Source organism: Phyllostomus discolor, chromosome 10 (genome assembly GCF_004126475.2).
Source record: "Phyllostomus discolor isolate MPI-MPIP mPhyDis1 chromosome 10, mPhyDis1.pri.v3, whole genome shotgun sequence".
NCBI classification, from domain to species: Eukaryota; Metazoa; Chordata; class Mammalia; order Chiroptera; family Phyllostomidae; genus Phyllostomus; species Phyllostomus discolor.
The window spans coordinates 77,136,421-77,154,826 of NC_040912.2; the positions used below are offsets into that span (position 1 = coordinate 77,136,421).

General features: G+C 42.0%; 2 long non-coding RNA genes across 2 annotated transcripts in view; both read right to left on the minus strand.

Annotated features, from left to right (window-relative positions):
• Positions 1 to 18,406, minus strand: part of LOC118496970 — a 59,120-nt gene that overhangs the window by 3,907 nt on the left and 36,807 nt on the right. The gene's annotated exons all lie outside the window — the stretch shown is intronic.
• Positions 11,517 to 15,880, minus strand: LOC118496971. The gene is made up of 2 exons (XR_004899509.1): positions 13,335 to 15,880; positions 11,517 to 13,090 (listed from the first exon to the last, which is right to left on the minus strand). It is a non-coding gene; the product is annotated as an uncharacterized LOC118496971 (long non-coding RNA).

Below are 18,406 nucleotides of genomic sequence, written 5' to 3' on the forward strand. Positions count from 1 at the left end.
TAGACCACCTTCTTACACCACACACAAGAATAAACTTAAAATGAATTGAAAACTTAATGTTATATCAAAACCATAAAAGTCTTAGAAGAAAACATAGGCAGCAAACTCTCAGACATTTCTCATAGCAACAGTTTTTCTGATATCTCTCTTCAGGCAAGGGAAACAAAAGAAAAATTAAAAAGTAGAACTACATAAAACTAAAAAGTTTTTATATAGCAAAGGAAACCATCAACAAAATGAAAAGACAACGCACAGAATGGAAGAACATATTCACTAATACATCTGATAAGGGATTAATATACAAAATTTATAAAGAACTTTTAAAACTCAAGACCAAAGAAACCAAAAATCCAATTTAAAAATAGGCAAAGAACCTGGACACTTCTCCAAGGAGGACATGCAGATGGCCAACAGACATATGAAAACATGATCAATACCACTAATCGTCAGAGAAATGCAAATTAAAACCACAATGAGGTATCACCTCACACCTGTCAGAATGGCCATCAATAAATCAACAAACAACAAATGCTGGAGAGGATGAGGAGAAAGGGAAACCCTTGTGCACTGTTGGTGGGAATGCAGATTGGTGCAGCCACTGTGGAAAGCAGTACGGAGTTACTTCAAAAAATCAAAAATGGAACTGCTTTATGATCCAGTGAGTCCACTTCTAAGAACTTCTCTGAAGAAACCCAAAACACTAATTTGATAGAATATAAGCTCCCCTATGTTTACTGCAATGTTATTTATAATCACCAAGATTTGGAGGCAGCCCAAGTGCCTGTCAGTAGATGAATGAATTTAAAAAAGCTATGGTACATCTACGAAATAGAATACTACCTGGCTGTAAAAAAAAGAAGAAAATTTTACCCTTTGCAACAGCATGGGGGACCTGGAGAACATTATGCTAGGTGAAATAAGCCAGTTAGAGGAAGACAAATACCGTATGATTTCACTCATGTGTGGAATCGAATGAGCGAACTGAACTAACAAGCAAAGTAGACAAAGACTCATAGACAAACAGCAGGATGACAGCCGAGGGCGGGGAGGGGTTAGGGAGAAGGGACCGAGCAATAAAGGAAAACAGCGGAAGAACTTGTGGATGCGGACAACAGTGTTGTGACTGCTGGAGGCCGAGGGGTGGGTGGAGGAGGGAGGGGTACAGGGGAGACAAATTGTCATGAAAAAATACACAATTACTAACTTTTAAAAAATAGTAACAGATTTTTAACCAGACATTCCTTTCAATGATTTAATCATTCTTTCTTCCTATAAGGTGTTCCTACCAAGAGTGAACCTACCAGGGGCCCCTTCCCTTGCGCTGCAAAACTGCAACGAAACGCTGACTCGTGCTCATAACTGAACTGTCTGAGAAGTTTTCTTAACCAACCCCAACGTCAAGTAGGTCCTAACACCCTGCAGTTTCCAGCACGCTCCTGGGTCTCCGGCCTCGACAAGCCACTGAACAGGCAGCAACTTCCCCCAAGAGCAGCCCCAGAACCTGACAGAGGGCTCTGAGGGCACCCCTGGTTCTGTCTCCCCCGACTTATCACAACCCCCATCTTCTCTAAGTTTCCTGGCAGCCGCCCTCCCGAAGCCAGGCCCTGCGTCGGTGCCTCCAGAACGGCTCGCCTTGAGTATCTGGGCTGCTTTTCAGCCACAGCCGCTGCCACACTGCAAGCTCCGTGTCTCACTAGACTCCAAGCTCACCTGGGACAGCCCTGGCCTTTGTATTTCTGTACCTGCCACCTCATCACAGAGCCTGGCTCAAAGTGGGCACACGATAAATGTTTGTAAGCTCAGGTCTGAAGTCAACCCCACTTTTAGATGCTCTGAGTTAGAACCAAGACACAATCAGATGGGATAATCTAATCTTAAGGCTCTGTTCCTGCATCTTAGTATGACAAAGCTGAAAAAAGTTGTCCTGAAAGAGGTCACCACTGCGCAGCCTAGAAACCGTCCCCGAGATTCAGTCTGGCTGGTTCTGAAGACAGCCTCTCTCTGGCAGGGTGGCCGGGAACCCACGCGACCGCCCCCGCAGCGCCCTCCGACAAACCCCGCACAGAGCCGGGCCTTAAGGGCTGACTTGGGTCCACTGAAAAGCACAGACAGGCAAACAGGAGGTGATTCAGATGTAAAATTTCAAGAAATTTTACAACCAGAGGGAAAATACAGGGTATTTTACAGAAGAAGCAAAATTCAAGGGGGAGATATAAAACATGGATAACAGCTTTAAAGTATCCTCACAAAGCTGAATCTTCCTGGCAGAAGAACATAAAACCTCAGTTTTCCATGAAACTGTCAGGTAAGTTTGAGATGTAAAGGCCTGAGAGATGAACTAGGAAAACACAAGAGAAACTTTTTTGTTTGTTGGCTTTGGATGAAGGTTGGAAGACTTCTCAAAGCCTTCTGGGAATGCAGCCTTGGTCCCCGCCCATTTCCCCGATCGGTCAGTCCTCTCTCTCGGAAACTGTCCTAAACAACAGACACCGCCCAGAAGCCTGGGCACCATGTTGGCAGAGGACGAGGCAGATGACCCCCCAGGCACCGCATTCTCTACACCAGTTACTGGTTTTCCTCTAATTTATGAAAACACCCATTGGGTGGCTAATTCTGCAGGTGTGCTTGCCGAGCGGTAGAGTGGGCGGACGGCAGGCTCCTGTTCACGGCTGGGGTTTTCCCCGAGATCCTGGGGAGACAGGTGAGTATGTAAGCCCCAGAGGCCAGGCATTCCTTCACAGAAGCTTCGGAAAGCACAGGCACAGCACAGGTGGTCCACACTGGAGGTTTCTGACTTTTTCATAATACACTACCTGCACACGCCATGTCATGGGATTCATCCCAGGATATTTTCCCAAAAATTGCTCCACATTTATCCTCTTTTTTAAGACCACGTCAAGAAACTGACCTCTACAGTAACAGCAGACAGTAACCCTGCCAGATTAGAGTGGCAGAATCCTGCCTGACTCTGAGCTCGAAGGACAGGAGAGCCTGCAGCTCGAGGGGCGGGGCGGGGCGGCAGGTGGGAGAGGGGCACACTTAGTGTGGAACAGGGCAGGTACGGGCCCACTGTATCCCAAGCTCTGCAGTTTTCGTTACTTACTGAAGAAAAAAAGAGCCAGGGTATAACCAAAGATCAGATACCTAATGGGCCTTTAACCTACCTGAGAACACATTTTTCATATTTCATTTCATCATGCTCAGCTCTTCTCATTCTTACACAGCCACACACAGAAAAAAGAATGAGTAATATTCAGACACAGTAACGGCACACTGAACAGCCCTCCCGCAACGGAGCTATCGGACGTGTGCGATGTTAACGCCATGCCACATTCTTCGCACACATGAAAACCTCAAAGGGGGCTTATTATAGAACACGTGGGAATCCCCCTGATGAATTTAAGAATCTTTTAAGTGACTGAAAGCAGAATTGAGGGGCCAGGGAAAGGACTTCCCCTATGGTTGATTAAAAGCACTATTCTGTTTCTGAGTTGTCACACCAAGGAACCATGAAGTGAGCAAAGCTCTCTTAATTTTTTAAACGTTTTCCCCTAGTACTGGGTTCTAAGGCTGACAAGGACAAAATACTAAGTATATTTTGTTATACTGATTCGATAAGCTTCAGAATGGATAAAACATTCTCCTGCTAACCTTCTTTCCCCACCTGCGGAAGACGAGACTTCCTTTTGCTGGAAGAATTAAGTACCAGCTGTGCAGCCCCAGGAGCAGAATGGCCCAGGTGGCACAAGGATGCCCTGCGCAGGGTATAAAGATGCTAAAATAAAGCCAATAAACCAAACATGTAAGGACTGGAGGAAAGACTCCACACAGCTACTAACTACCACCTAATCCTTCTTAGGCCTAACTATTTTTATTAATTCCTAAGACTTTAAACACAAAATCTATACAGTGGCCAAAAAGAGTATAGCCATGATTCAAACACAACAGGGTACAGATAAACAAAACAATTAACAAAGTTCTTAGACCGAGTTTACACTGTACCTGGTGTCTTACTTACAGAAAGGGGGGCAGGGGACAGAGTTGTGGGAGAGAAACCTAGTGACTACTCCCCTGCCCAGAGATCAAGGTCAAGTGGGTCTCATATTCCCTTCAGACAGTGGGGATAAGAATGTCACTTCACCTCTGTGGTGTCCTCTCAAATACCCATAATCTCAGCCTAATAATCAGAAAAACAGAAGCAAGAGTCAAAACTGAGGAACATCCTACACACTATCTAACCAGCATTCCTTACTGTCAAGGTCATCGGTAACAAGCAAGTCTGAGAAACCGTCACAGCCCGGAGGACTCTAAGGAGACATGACAAAATGTAACAGCAGAGGCTGGATGGATCCTGGAACAGAAATAGGACATTAGGGAAAAACTAGTGAAATCTGAGGGAAGTGTAGATTTTGGTTAACAGTAATGTACCCAACCAAGTTCGTTCCCTAACTGTGACAAAGGCAACAGAACACTGTGAGAGCCGGCAGCTGGGGTAACTGGGTGAGGGACCCATGGGAACTCTGCACTACCTTCGCAAATTTTCTCCAACCCTAAAACTACTTTAAATAAAGGGTTTATCTCAACTTTTAAAAACGGAGCCCACAGCACCACGTGTGTGTTGCAGCACCGCTCACAACCACACACACAGGGCAGGATCCCGACCGTTCTGGGCAGTGACCAACAGACACCTCAGTCAATTTGGGAGCCTGTCTAAGCTGCCAAGAGACCACAGATGGCACGCATGTGACAAAAACAAACATCTCTGAAGTACCTAACACTTCCATCTGAAGTGAAAAACAGGCAGTTTTATGCAAGAAAAAAGACAAAAGGCTAACCAGGCTGGCCTGGAGCCGCAGGCACTGTGAAAGCACAGGACAAAAGCAGCCCCCACCCCTCACTAGCCCCCACCCCCGCCCGAACCCAGGCCCTGTGAACAAGAGTTACACAGACTTCCCTCGCACGCCCAGCAGGCTTTGTGCACCATGTCTTCACCTAAGAAAGGGTAAATCAGGGGGAAAGCAGGAGTGCAGATGTTACCGACTATTTTCAAGAATCTGCTCACCCCGGGCACAGGTGGCGCCACACAAGCCTGCCTGGAAAGCCGGGGGCCAAGCCTCCAACGCACTGCTCGACACAGAAAACAGTGTCTTTGCACAGTAAATGCGTGGTGCGCATCTGCCTGGTGGGACTGCTTTCCTTGTCTTGAATTTTAATCAAGAAAGAAATCTGGGGATTATCTTCTCCAACCCGAAAGTTCCAGAATTCGTAAACTTTCAACAAATATGATTTATATCTTGTTTGAAAACATGTACCCCACACATGTAAGATTGAAATCATACCAAGTATCTTCCCGAACCTCACTGGAATGAAACTAGAAATCAACAGCAGAAGACAAACTGGAAAATACACAAGCATGTGGGACATAAACAACACTCTTGAATTAACAATACGCCATAGAAGAAATCAAAAGGGAAATGAGAAAATACCTTGAGAAAAACGAAAACACAACATACCAAAATTTATGGGATGCAACCAAAGCAACACTAAGAGAGAAGTTGACAGACGTGAACACCTACAATAAAAAAAAAGATCCCAAATAAACAAGCTAACTTCATGCCTCCGTGAACTAGAAAACAAAGAATAAACTAAGCCAAAAGTTAGCAGAAGGAAGAAAATAATAAATTTTAGAGCAGAAATAAACAAAATCAAGGGTAGAAAATAAATAGAAAAAAAACAAAACTAAGAGTTGATTTTATGAAAAGATGAAAACTGACAAACTCTGACAATGACTAATAGAGAATGCAATAAAATCAGAAATGCAAGAGGAGACCTAGTAACTGATGCCACAGAAATAAAATGTTTATATAAGCAACTATATACTAATAAGTTGGATAACCTAGAAGAAATAGATAAATTCCTACAAACATACAACCAACGAGGCTGAATCATGAAGAAATAGAAAACAAACAAATCTACAACTAGTAAGTAGACTGAATTGGTACTCAAAAACTTCACAACAAAGAAAAGCCCAGAACCAAAGTTGTCACTGGTGAATTCTATCAAATACTTCTTTTCTATCAAGAAACCTTCCTTAACTATCAAGATACTTTCCTTAAATTGGTACAAACGTAAGGACAGACATGTAGACCAATGGAACAGAATAGAGAGGCCAGAAATAGAAGCGCACACATACAGTTAACTGATCTTCAATAAGGGCACCAAGAATACACAAAGGGGAAAAGGACACTTTCTTCAATAAATGGTGCTAGGAAACTGGATACCCACATGCTAAAAAATCAACCTGGAGCCCTGACTGGTGTGGCTCAGTTGGTTAGGTGTCATCCCACAAAGCAAAAGGTCACTGGTTTGATTCCCAGTTAGGGCACATGCCTGGGTTGGGGGTTCAGTCCTCAGTTAGGGCACAGGTAAGAAGCAACCAATGGATCTTTCTTTCTCACATCAATGTTTCTCTCCTCTCTTTATCCTCCCCCTCTCTAAAAATAAATAAAATCTGAAAAAAACAATAAAAACATGAGATTAGACCTTTATTTTTATATCATACACAAACATCAACTCAAAAATTGGTTAAAGACTTCAGCATAAGATCTGGAACTAGAAAACTCCTAGCAGAAAACATGGGGGGAAGCTTCATGACATTGATCTTGCAACAAAAGCAAAATTAGACAAGAGGGACTACAAACCAACAAGATCTTGCACTGCAAGGAAATAATCAACAGAGTGAAAAGAACATCCACAGAATGGGAGAAAATATTTGCAAACCACATATGGATATATAGTTATGGATATGCTACTATCCACAATCTATAAAGACACCACCCTACAATTCAATAGTTAGTGTATAAGTAAAATGATTTAAAAAATGGGCAAAGAACTTGAATAGATATTTCTCCAAAGACGACATACAATTGGTTAACAGGTATAAAAAAAGATGCTTGACATCACTAATCATCAGGGAAATGCAAATCAAAACCACAATGAGATATCATCTCACCTGTTAGGATGGCCATTATCCAAAATAAATGGATAAATAAATAACAAGTGCTGGCAAGGATGTGAAGAAAGCAGCAGCCTTGTACACTCCTGCTGGGAATGTACAATGGTGCGGCTGCTGTGGAAAACAAGATAGAGGTTCCACAAAATATTAAAAATAGAACTGCTATATGATCCAGCAATTATATTTTGGATATATTCAATCCAAAAGAATTGAAAGCAGGGTCTCAGAAACATTTGTACCACTGTTCATTGCAGCATTATTCTTATTAGGCATGAGTTCATGAAAACAGCCATCCACGAATGAATGGATAAAGAAAATGTGGTATACACTTACAATGGAATATTAATCAGCCTTTAAAAAGAGGGAAATCCTGCTACATTCGACATTTTAAAGAAACCTTGAGGGCATTATGCTAAATGAAATAAGCCAATCACAGAAGGACTAGTACTGCATGAGTTTCCATTTACATGAGGTACCCAAAGCAGTCCCCCTTGCAGACACTCAAAGGAGAACCTCGGTTGCCAGGGGTGATGAGGAGTTGCTGTTCAGTGTGTATAAAGTTTCAGTCATGCAAAACCGAAGAGTTCTCGAGACCTGCCATCCAACATTGTGCTTACATTAACAATAATGTACTGTACACTCAGGAATTTACGAAGGTAAAAGAGAGTATCACCATTCTCTTTACGTTCAGGGATACATCTGCACTTAGTAAAAGTGTAAAAACATATGTGAGAATGATCAACACCAAATTCAGGAGAGTTACCTCTTGTGGAAGAACACACATCATATTTTAATAGCTGTATAACATTTTAATTCCATAATCTTCCTTATGCTTTCCTCACATGCCTGCAATATTCCGTAATTTTAAAAAAGTAACTTTAAAGAAAAGAACAACTTGTCCCTCTACCATTTATGCTCTACCGTCTTTTTACCACGATGAACAAGAGGGATGACATTCATGTGGACAACAGATTATTGTGTTTGGATGTTACCAAATTCTGAAATAAGAACAAATTTTGTGGTGGAAGCAAATAAAAAAAAGAGCTACAGCATTCTTTTCTTTTTTATATTCTTTCTTCTTTTCATGTTGCAATCTCAAAAGCATTTACAAGTTGGAAACTCCTTAGTGTATCAGCAATGATCATTCTAAATAGGCTCCTACACAGATAAAATCCTGTATAACTTCTATAGTAATTTTACTTCTCTTCCTCCTGCTTAAGAAATTATCAGATTTCAAGGGAATAAGAGTAAAATTATAGGGGTAACTTTACTTTTGTCAAGCTTCAAACACAATGGCGCCACAATCTGAATCAAGGCAGTATGACTGTGAACAAGGAACCAGCCTCAGAGGAAACTTCTAAAAGCAGTATTCAGAATGAAAGGAGATGCCCAGAATTGCTCTTTCTAAATTCCAACATCTCCCAATTTAAAAAGCTGCTAAAGTATAATCATAATTATGTAAAACACAATGTGTGCATGAGACAAATGCTAGCAAAATAAAAAGCTGTCCTGGATAATTTAAATCAAAAAAACACATTGACATGAATCATTCACATAGCTGACATAAAACTGTTTCCCTAAATTAGAATAATTCCACAGCTGCCAACTTCACTCTGTTTATCTCTGATCTTCATTTCCAATGTCCAAGTATATTAAAGTTACGTCCATGCCCTTGAAGTTGGTCCACAGAAACCATGTCTTTCCACATTCCCACCCAACCTTCTGAGCTATGCATGACAGCAAAACATCACATAAAGTAATTCAGAAGCTGGAACAAAGGGAAAAAGTGTGGGGGGCAGGATGAAAAACTCAAAGATTTCCTAATTTACTAATTTAGGGCAACACAGGTTTCATACAGATTCAAGGCATCGAGCACAAACCATCTAAATTTTTCTTTAGACAACTGTAATTATTCAGGACCAGTACCAAGAAACTAAACTTTGTGTCCTATTATTTGTTTGATAGAAAAGATTTCTAGACACAGTTGGAAAGGAGGAGGAAAACATAATTTAAAAATCAAAATTCTCAAATATAGGCAAAAAAAAAAAAGACTGTTTTACCTGGAATGAAATCTGTAATGATCTGTGTTTGACAAAAGCTTTCCCATTTTAAAGGAATTTTATTCACAGTCTCGTCCTTTTCATCGCTATATGTTTTGAGTACTTCTGCCCCTTGACACTGTCAAAAAGTCTTTTTCTTTAGCATTTTCCCAGCAATCACCTGGATCCTAACTCTTCAGGCACATTTTAGAAGGGAATTCAGACAAGTTCAGGTTGATGACAACGTAGGCACGCCCTCTTGTGGCACAAAAGAAAACTGCCTGTCACTGGTACTCAAGCCCAGGAAGTCATTTCTGTTTTCCAGCAGTGGAGCAGGTACTTAATGTCTTCAAGCAACTGACTTCCTCAAGGTAGCTCAACCAATACATTTAATGTAGCATCTGACCACACATTACAAAAAGGTAAGTCTGAAGCAGTAAGCAGAACCTATTTCTAACTCTTACCGTTTGATGTAGTTTCAAAGCAACAGTTTAGGTTGTATTTTTTGTTTATATCCTCATGATCACTAACAAAATAAGCAAGTGAATAGTGGGCAGAACTTTCCATAAGAACAAGGAATTATTTTCCCAATTATTTCCAACACTCTCAACAAGTACAAAGACAAGGTATTGCTTTGTGTATTGTGGATCTACTTGTTGCCAGAAGTACTCCCTTCAAAAGGACATGGCAGAAATCATGATTTCTCTCCCAAATAGTGAGTTGTCTCCTTCATGTGCCCCCCAGTGCATGTGACGCTTATGTCACACCCTGCACTTCTTTATCCTCGCAGGTGTGTCTTATCTTCCGAGTGACTGAAAAATACGAGTGTCCCACAAACCTTTGTTGAGTACAGGATATGTTTTGGGAAGAGGGGAAAGGAGAAAAAGTAGAATTTGCTTAAAGAACAGGCACTTTATTTGGAAAAATGGCTTAATGAATTTCAGTCAAGGAATCAGTTGTTTCTGCAGTTTTTTTGTATTTGCATGAACTTGGGTAGAATCATGAGCAAAAAGTCTTTTTCTTTAGAACCTTTTTCTAGGGTTGTTGATTTTTCATTAAAAAAATTTTCTGCCTACAAGATGCTCACTTTTACCTAAGGAAGTTAAATTCAATCTCCTATTTTCTGTAGGAGGATATACAGGAGCAAAGGCATGCAGCCTCTAGACCCAGAGACCCCAGCTCCTAGTCTGCCGCAGAACAAGGCTCGACCCGGCTGGAAAGTGCTCCAGAAGCGCTCCTCCCTTCTGGCTGCGCTCTGTGCCCCGCACCGTCACACCCACAAGGATCTCCCACCCAGATTCCCCGATGTCTTCACATATATGGGGTTGGGGGCAGGTGAGTGGACACCCTAGGCCTAGGAGGATGTGCCTTTCTGTACCTAAAAGAGACAAAGGTGTTAGCTGCCATCAATTTCCTCCCTGAAGAACTGAATGGTGAAGACAACCTCCCACCACACATTTGAGCTACTTTACACGAATAGAATATAAATATTAAGAAACTAGCATTTCTCTTAATAGGGAGTGTTAACAAAAAATAGGGAGTGTTATCAAACATAAAACCAATCATTCTAAACCAATGTTCATATGCAAAGGAAATAAAGCTGTTACCAATCAGAAAATTCCGGGAAAGACAACTACAGTATTTCCATTTTACTGTCAGTGGGGATATAAAACTGAAAGCAACAAAGAACAAACAAGACGGACAAACACACACTCAGACACAGACAACAGAATGCTGGTGACCAGAAGGAGAGGGGGCAGGGAGAAGGCAGTAAAGGGTCAAGGGAGTTAAACATATGGTGAACAGCAGTGCAATGTACAGATGATGCCTTACAGAATTGTCCACTTGAAAGCTGTTAAATTGTATTAACCAATGTCACCCCAATAAATTTAATTTTTGAAAAACCTAAAGAGTATGTGACACAGAACATTAATTCAGTAAGTCTCACACCAAAGTATTCCAAATCAATATATTACAATGAAATCAGCAATATACTCCAATTTCTTGAATGGTCACATTAAAGAGAACTTAACATTTCCATGGCTACACATTTTCTAACAGCTTTACTGAGGTACGATGTATATGCCATGAAAGCCTAGGTGAGTTTTGGTGAATGTACACGACTGCACGGCTATACCAAGAACACGTCCAGCACCCCAACAGTTCCTCTGTACCAGTCTCTAATCTGCTCCACCAATCTGCTCTACGGCTTTGCCTTCCCTAAAACTTCACATGAACAGTATCGTGTAATATGCAGCCCTTTGTTTCTGGCTCCTTTCATTTGGTATGATGTTTCTGAGGTTCACCCATGTTATCATATACATCAGGAGGACTTCATCCTTTTTCATACCTGAACAACATTCCACTGTGTGGACAACATTTTGTTTTACTCATTCGCCAGTTGATGAATCTGGGTTGCTTCCAGTTTTTATCCACTGTGAATAATGCTGCTGTGAACATGCTGTTTGTTTGTTTTTGAATGGGCATGTTTTTAAGAATAACCTTATTAAATTGTAATTGTTTCATACTAAATTGCACATATTTAAAATGTACAATTTGACATATGTATACACCATGAAACTATCATGCATAAACAAGAAAAGGAACATATACATCACCCCCAGTGTTTCACTGTGCCTTTCCCTTTGGAATCCTCTTCTTCCTTCTCTCCCGAGTCATCCTCAGGCAACCACTAATCTGCTCTCTGTCACTATAGATTAGTTTGCATTTTCTAGAATTTCACCTAAATGGAGCATCGTCGGGAGGAGGGGGTGTCTGAATTTTTCATACAGCATTAATTATTTTGAGATTCATCCACATTGTTGTGCGTGTGTGTGTATATATATATATAATCCACTCCTTTTCATCACTGAGCAATTGCAAATAAAGCTGCTATGAACACTGCATACGAGTCTTTATCTGAACACACTCTGTTATTTGTCCTTAGAGCACAGGGGGCAAACACAAGGCCCACGGGCCAAATCCAGCCCTCCACCTTGTTTCTACCCAGCAGCCGCACCAAGCTCCCGCTTAACTGTAAAGGAGTACTGACATTCATACAGTCCTAACATTACATTCGGCCCTTTGAAGGCAAGCATGAGGCTGACGTGGCCCCCGGTGAACATGGGTTCGACACCCCCGCCTTAGAGCACACCTAGGATTGGAACTGCTTAACTGTGTGTTAAGCTTGTAAAGAAACTGCCTGTCTTCCAACACAACTGCATCACGTTATGTTCCCGCCAGCAACGTGTGAGGTTTCGGGTGTTTCCACATTCCTGCCAACAAACACAGGGATCGTAATCTTTTTAATTTTATTGATTAGAGTGACTGTGACGCAATTATCTTATCTACAGCTTTAATCTGCATTTCTCTAATGACTAATTACATATGCTGAAACTCTTTCCATGTGCTTCTTTGCCATTCATACATCTTCTTGGGTGAAATGTCTATCCAAATCTTGTGCACATCATTTACATCAGGTTGCTGTCTTACGACGGATTTTTTCCTAGATAAAAATCCTCTATCAAACGTATTTTGTAAATATGTTTTCCTAGCATGTGGCTTGACTTTTCACTTTCTTAATGGTGGTGTCTTTTGAAAACCAAAACTTTAATTCTGATTAAGTCCAATTTATCATTTTTTCTCTGACACTTCACGCTTTTTACATCCTATTACTACATCTTTGTCTAGCCCAAAGACACAAAGACTTCCTGACATGCTTCTGTCTTCACATTTTGGTCTACGACCCATTTTTAGTGCATCCGCGTGTGTGTGTGGTAAGGTAAAAAGCCAAGGTACATTTCACTTCACGTGGCTTTCCACTGTGGCAGTGCTGTTTGTTGACAAGGCAGCGCTATCTCTATCGAACCACATTAACACATCGGTTGAAAAGCAACTGACCACTTCTGTGTTCTCTTTCTGGATATTCTGCTCCACTGACTGAGACGTCTGTCTGCAAATACCACACTGTTTTTATTACTGCAGCTTTACAGTAGGTTTTGAGATCGGGTAGTTTAAATCCTCCAACTGTACCCTTCTTTTTTTTTATATAAATATTTAGCCTTTTACATTTTTTTCTTTTTTTTTAAGATTTTATTTATTTATTTTTAGAGAGGGAAGAGAGAGAGAGAGAGAGAGAGAGAGAGAGAAACATCAATGTGCGGTTGCTGGGGGTTATGGCCTGCAACCCAGGAATGTGCCCTGGCTGGGAATCGAACCTGGGACACTTTGGTTCCCAGCCCGCACTCAATCCACTGAGCTACGCCAGCCAGGGCTTGTACCCTTCTTTTTAAAAGTTATGTTGACTGTTCTACATTCTCTGCATTTCCACATAAATTTTAGAATCTGTTTTCCAATTTCTAGAAATATTCTTTTCCAAAAATCTTTTCTGAGATTTTGACAATGGCTTTGATGAATCTATAGATCAATTTGGGGAAAGCTGGTGCATTAACAAAATTGAGTCTTCCAACCTATAAACTCAGTGTATATTCTCACTCATTTTCTTCAGAAAAATGTACTGTTCAGGATACAGGACTTACACTTCTCTTGTTAAATTTATTCCTAAGTATTTTGGTCTTTTTGATACTGTTATGAATGGATATCTTTCTTGACATTTCATATAATTGGAATCATATAATCAGCTTTTTGGGACTGTCTTCTTTTACTTAGCATAATGTTTTTAAAGTTTATCCACATTGTAGCATCTTTCAGTACTTCATTCTTTTTTATTGCCAAATAGTATTAATTATGTGATATACTACATTTTATTCATCTCCTCATCAGCTGATAAAGCTCAGGGCTCTAAGGGTTGATGCTTCTTTTAGTAATCTGTCTAAACTTAAACTACAGAACCTGTCTCTTTCAATGAAGTGTAGCCCCTGATGATTTTGCTGAGTTTCCAAAATTCTCATTTCTAGTTTCTGGCCTGGCTCCCTAGACATCACCTCTGTGTCTGCCCAGGTTAGCGTCAGCCGGAGGTCTGGGCAGAGGTGGTGCCCAAACACTCTGCACCTGTGAGGGTTCCCCACTCGGCTGATGGAGTTGTCTGTGGGCCAAGGGGCATTCCAAGTTGCACTCAAGCTTTTGAGGGGCCTCTCTGGGCTTTCGCTTTTTGTGTGACTGTCTTGAGTACCCGTCCCCTGGCCACAACAGAGTTTAGCAGTCACCAAGGAAGTGCGGAGAGCTGATCGCAGACCTTCTATGGCTCTCCCGTCGCCAGGCTCACCCTGTTCAGTTTCTGCCTGGTGGCCCCAAACCAGGACTGAAAACCTGAGATGGCCAAGCTGTAGGTCCCCCCCATCCTTCCTGAACTGAGTATGCCAATTTTAGCTGTGGGGTTTTCACCCGCAACCCCAGCCTCCACTACCAAGTCCCTCACTTCCGGTAAAAACTGGAGGATGACAAAACTGCCATTCTCACCAACTAAGGTGGGGGTGGGGGAACAGACGAGGCCCCACACAAGGAGGCCACAAACTCCCACTCTTCTCACCCAGAACACCAACATGTTTATCACCCACTTTTCCAGTGACCAGAAATGATTGTTTTTGTCAACTTTGTCCAGGTTTATACTTGTTTTGTTGAGAATCGCTCATCGTCTTCACATCATCAACGGGAGTGACCTTGGCTACCCATTTTAAACTTCTCAATTTCCCATCACATAATCCTTATGAAAATAAAGTATGACCATGATTCCACTTCGAGTATCAAATATAGAAATGCTCTCAAGCCTGACATCAAATTTATCATCATAGTTTGAATATTTTCCATGAAGAGAGTGGCTCTTCCACATAGTTTCAGCAAACCAACGTTTATGTGCCAAAACAGTCAGATGTTCATGATTCCGAGGTTCCTCAGGGACAAGCTGACTGATTCTCTGGCTCTCGGCCACGTCTGTCGACCACGGTACTCTATGATGGCCCAAATACGGCGGACTTGGGGTGTTACTAACAAAGCCTGACGTACACAAAAGGCAAATTCTTGAAGATTCTACTGGTATTACTATGTACTGTAATTATTCTCAACCCGATTTTGTTACATTCCCATTTTTCTCCAGTTGTTGTAAATACTGTCACTAAATCCTGAAGCCCACCTTGTTTTTAACACTATTACTTAACATTTACAGAATGCTTTATAGTTGGCGAAGCACTTTCACCCGCTATGCTATTTGATCCTCATAAAGACCTCGTGGAGTAGGTAGAGCAAATATTATCCTCACTTTATACCTGCTGGAACCGAAAGACACAGCGGTTCAGTGTTCCACATAGTTATTGATCAGACCTGAGACCCAGGTATTCTGGCAACGTCTCGTCTCAGGGCCTTGGGAGTGTCTCTGCCTCAACTTCTTCCGATACTTTTGGCAACTTCCTTTAAGTTGGGGGAAAGAAATTACCCCCAAACACTAGTTCTCTCAACACTTCCAGCGGAGGTAAACTAGCTTAACATTTGTTTCCTTAAAATTTTTAGTTATCAGGATGTGAATGCAGACCCTGAGCAAGAAGAAATGAAGCCAAATTTCATAACAACTACAAAAGCAACCGTTAACCCAATTCCTACCCACCTCCGCACACACACACATTCTCTACAAAACACAACTCTATGAAACCCTCCTAGTGGGAAACACTGACACACACCCCCCCCCCCACACACACACAGGTGATGGTGTGATGGTGTTAAGTATCACAAATCTGGTGGGTCATTGCAGAAGATCTTAAAATCTTCCTAATGCATGCACTGAGAGAAACAGGTAATATCTCTCCTTGAAAAAACTAAACCCAAAACTTCCTTGACCCCTCTTGACTCTACAGTTTCTGCACAGAGAATCCGTACATCCCCCCCCACCCCCCAGCCGCCTCTCTGATTCATTTTCTTCGACTCTCCCTCCAATCCACTCTGCTCAGGCTCTAGTCTCTCCCGCTTTGCTGAGACACTCTCGTCCTCCTCATCGCTAAACCCGGCCGGCACCCGCCGGCAGCATTCCCACGGGCTGGTCAGTCGCTCCTGCCTCCCTGAAATGCCGTTTCCTTGGCGACTAGAATACCCCAGTTCTCGCCTGACGGTCCGTTCCTCAGGTCCGCTCAACCTCTGTGGAACCCATGTCATTTCTCAACCTCCAAGTGCTGCAGCCGTCCCTGGCTCTCCCCTTTGCCACCTACTCTCACGCCCTTGCTGCTCCCACCTCTTCTCGGGGCTGTAAATGCTGCTGGCTTTGACCTCTCTCACTGAACTGGACTCTGCTCCTTGATCTTTCTGCTTAGATGACTGAAGAGGCATCTCAAATTTAATGTGTCCAAAACTGAGCTCTTGGTGCTGCCCCAAATCTATGCCTCCCCCAGTCTTCCCCAATTCCATAAAAGGCAACTCCGTCCTTCAGTGGTTCAGGCCAAAAGCTGAGTCGACACCGACACTACTCGTACTCTCCCATCCACGCGCAATTTCACAGCGACGCACTGTAACTGGAGTTCCACCCCTTCCCTTGCTTATGGTCTCAGGAGCAACCACCTTTCAACTGGGTCACTGCAGTAGCCTTGAACTGGGCCTCTCTGCTTCACCCTTGCCATCTCCCACCCTCACCCCAGAGTATTCGAATCACAGCAGCATCAATAGAAAACCCGTCTCACTTCTCTTCTCAAACCCCACCAATTCCTTTTCATCTGGCTCAAAGCTGAAACCCTTAAAATAACCACTGCTCACGTGATGCAATCACCCATCACCTTTCATCTCCTCCTCTCCCCGTCACTCACTCCACTCCAACGCTCACTGAGCCTCCTTCTACCATTCCAACCAGACAGGCACACGCCTGCCTCAGGTCTTTCCTTGTGCTATTCCCTCCACCTAGACCAGCAGTCCCCAGCCTCTCTGGCACCAGGGACCGGTTTTGTGGACGACAGTTTTTCCACACATGGGGGCTGGGGGAGACAGGAGACGAAGCTCAGGCAGTAATGCGAGTGAAGCTTCGCTGGCTTGCCCGCCGCTCACCTCCTGCTGTGCGGCCCAGTTCCTGTTCCCACCAGGCCACCGACCAGCACCAGTCCGCAGCCTGGGGGTTGGGGACCCCTGGCCTAGACTGCTCTTCCCCCAAACATCCACAGGGCTCTTTCTCTCACCTTCTTCATCTCTCTGCTTGAATATCGCCTTCTCAGTAAGTGAACTTCTCTCTTACATTTTATGCAGAGGACTTACTACCTTCTAATATATTATGTATTTTACTTTTTTACTTATTTTAGCCTCTCCAATAGAATGTCAACTCCATAAAGGCAGGGAGTTTTGCTTATTTTGTTCGCTACTGTATCCCAGTGTGCCCAGAATAGTGTCTGGCACATGGTAGGTACTCAATAAACATTTGATAAATCAAAGAATCATATTTTTCAAACAATACAGATTTATGTTAATTGATCCATACACGGACCAGAAGATTAAAGGCCTACAGAGGGCTGAATAATGGATGACTAAAAATGCTCATTGTATGTGATGATAGAGGCCAGTTCTGTCCATTAGAAATATAGTGTAAGCCACAAGTAATTTTCAATTTTCTAGCAGTCACATAAAAATGTAAAATTAATTTTAATGTTTTATTTAACCCAATATATCCAAAATATTACCACTTTAGCATGTGGTTCATACAAAAATGATGAGTAAAATATTTCAGGCTTCTTTTACACACTAAGTCTTTGAAATGCAGTGTTTTATGTGCTGTGCAGCAGCACATCTCAGCTGGGACTAGCTGCCCATCACGTGTCACAGGTCCACGTGGCCAGTGACTGCCACTCGGGGCAGCAAGGACGCAGATAACCATCACATAACCCCGTGTGGCGAACATCGCGTACGTTACTGTTTTTAAACCTGACATTCCAAAACAAGGCCCTGGTACCGCCACCTCATCGTTTCCTCGTTTGTCAGAACAGTTTCAACAGCTATAACAAGAGTAATAATAGTTTCCACTCTGAGAAACAATTTATTATCAAAATAACTGGTTCGATTTTAAAAAATTTCATTCAGATATTCTGATTAGAAAGAATGAATGCCCTTATTCCCTCAGTAATAAAGTTAAATTCGATAAATTCTGTGCTCTTATCAACATTAGCAGGAAAAAGTCATTATTTCCAAATAGAAAAAGCTATTAAAATTCAATTTACACTAAAAACAGTATTTATTTCAAGTTAACCAAAATACATTGTGTAAAAGACAGATATAGTTGTATATAGTTGCATTTAAAAATTTAGGAACAGTTGCCTTAGTAATAATTTTGCATTTCATTATATAAAAGTGAAAAAAAAAACCACTAAGGAGAATGCCTTTAAATTTTTTATATATGCACTTAAATCCTCACTATGCTTCTTAATAGCTCAAGTATTAT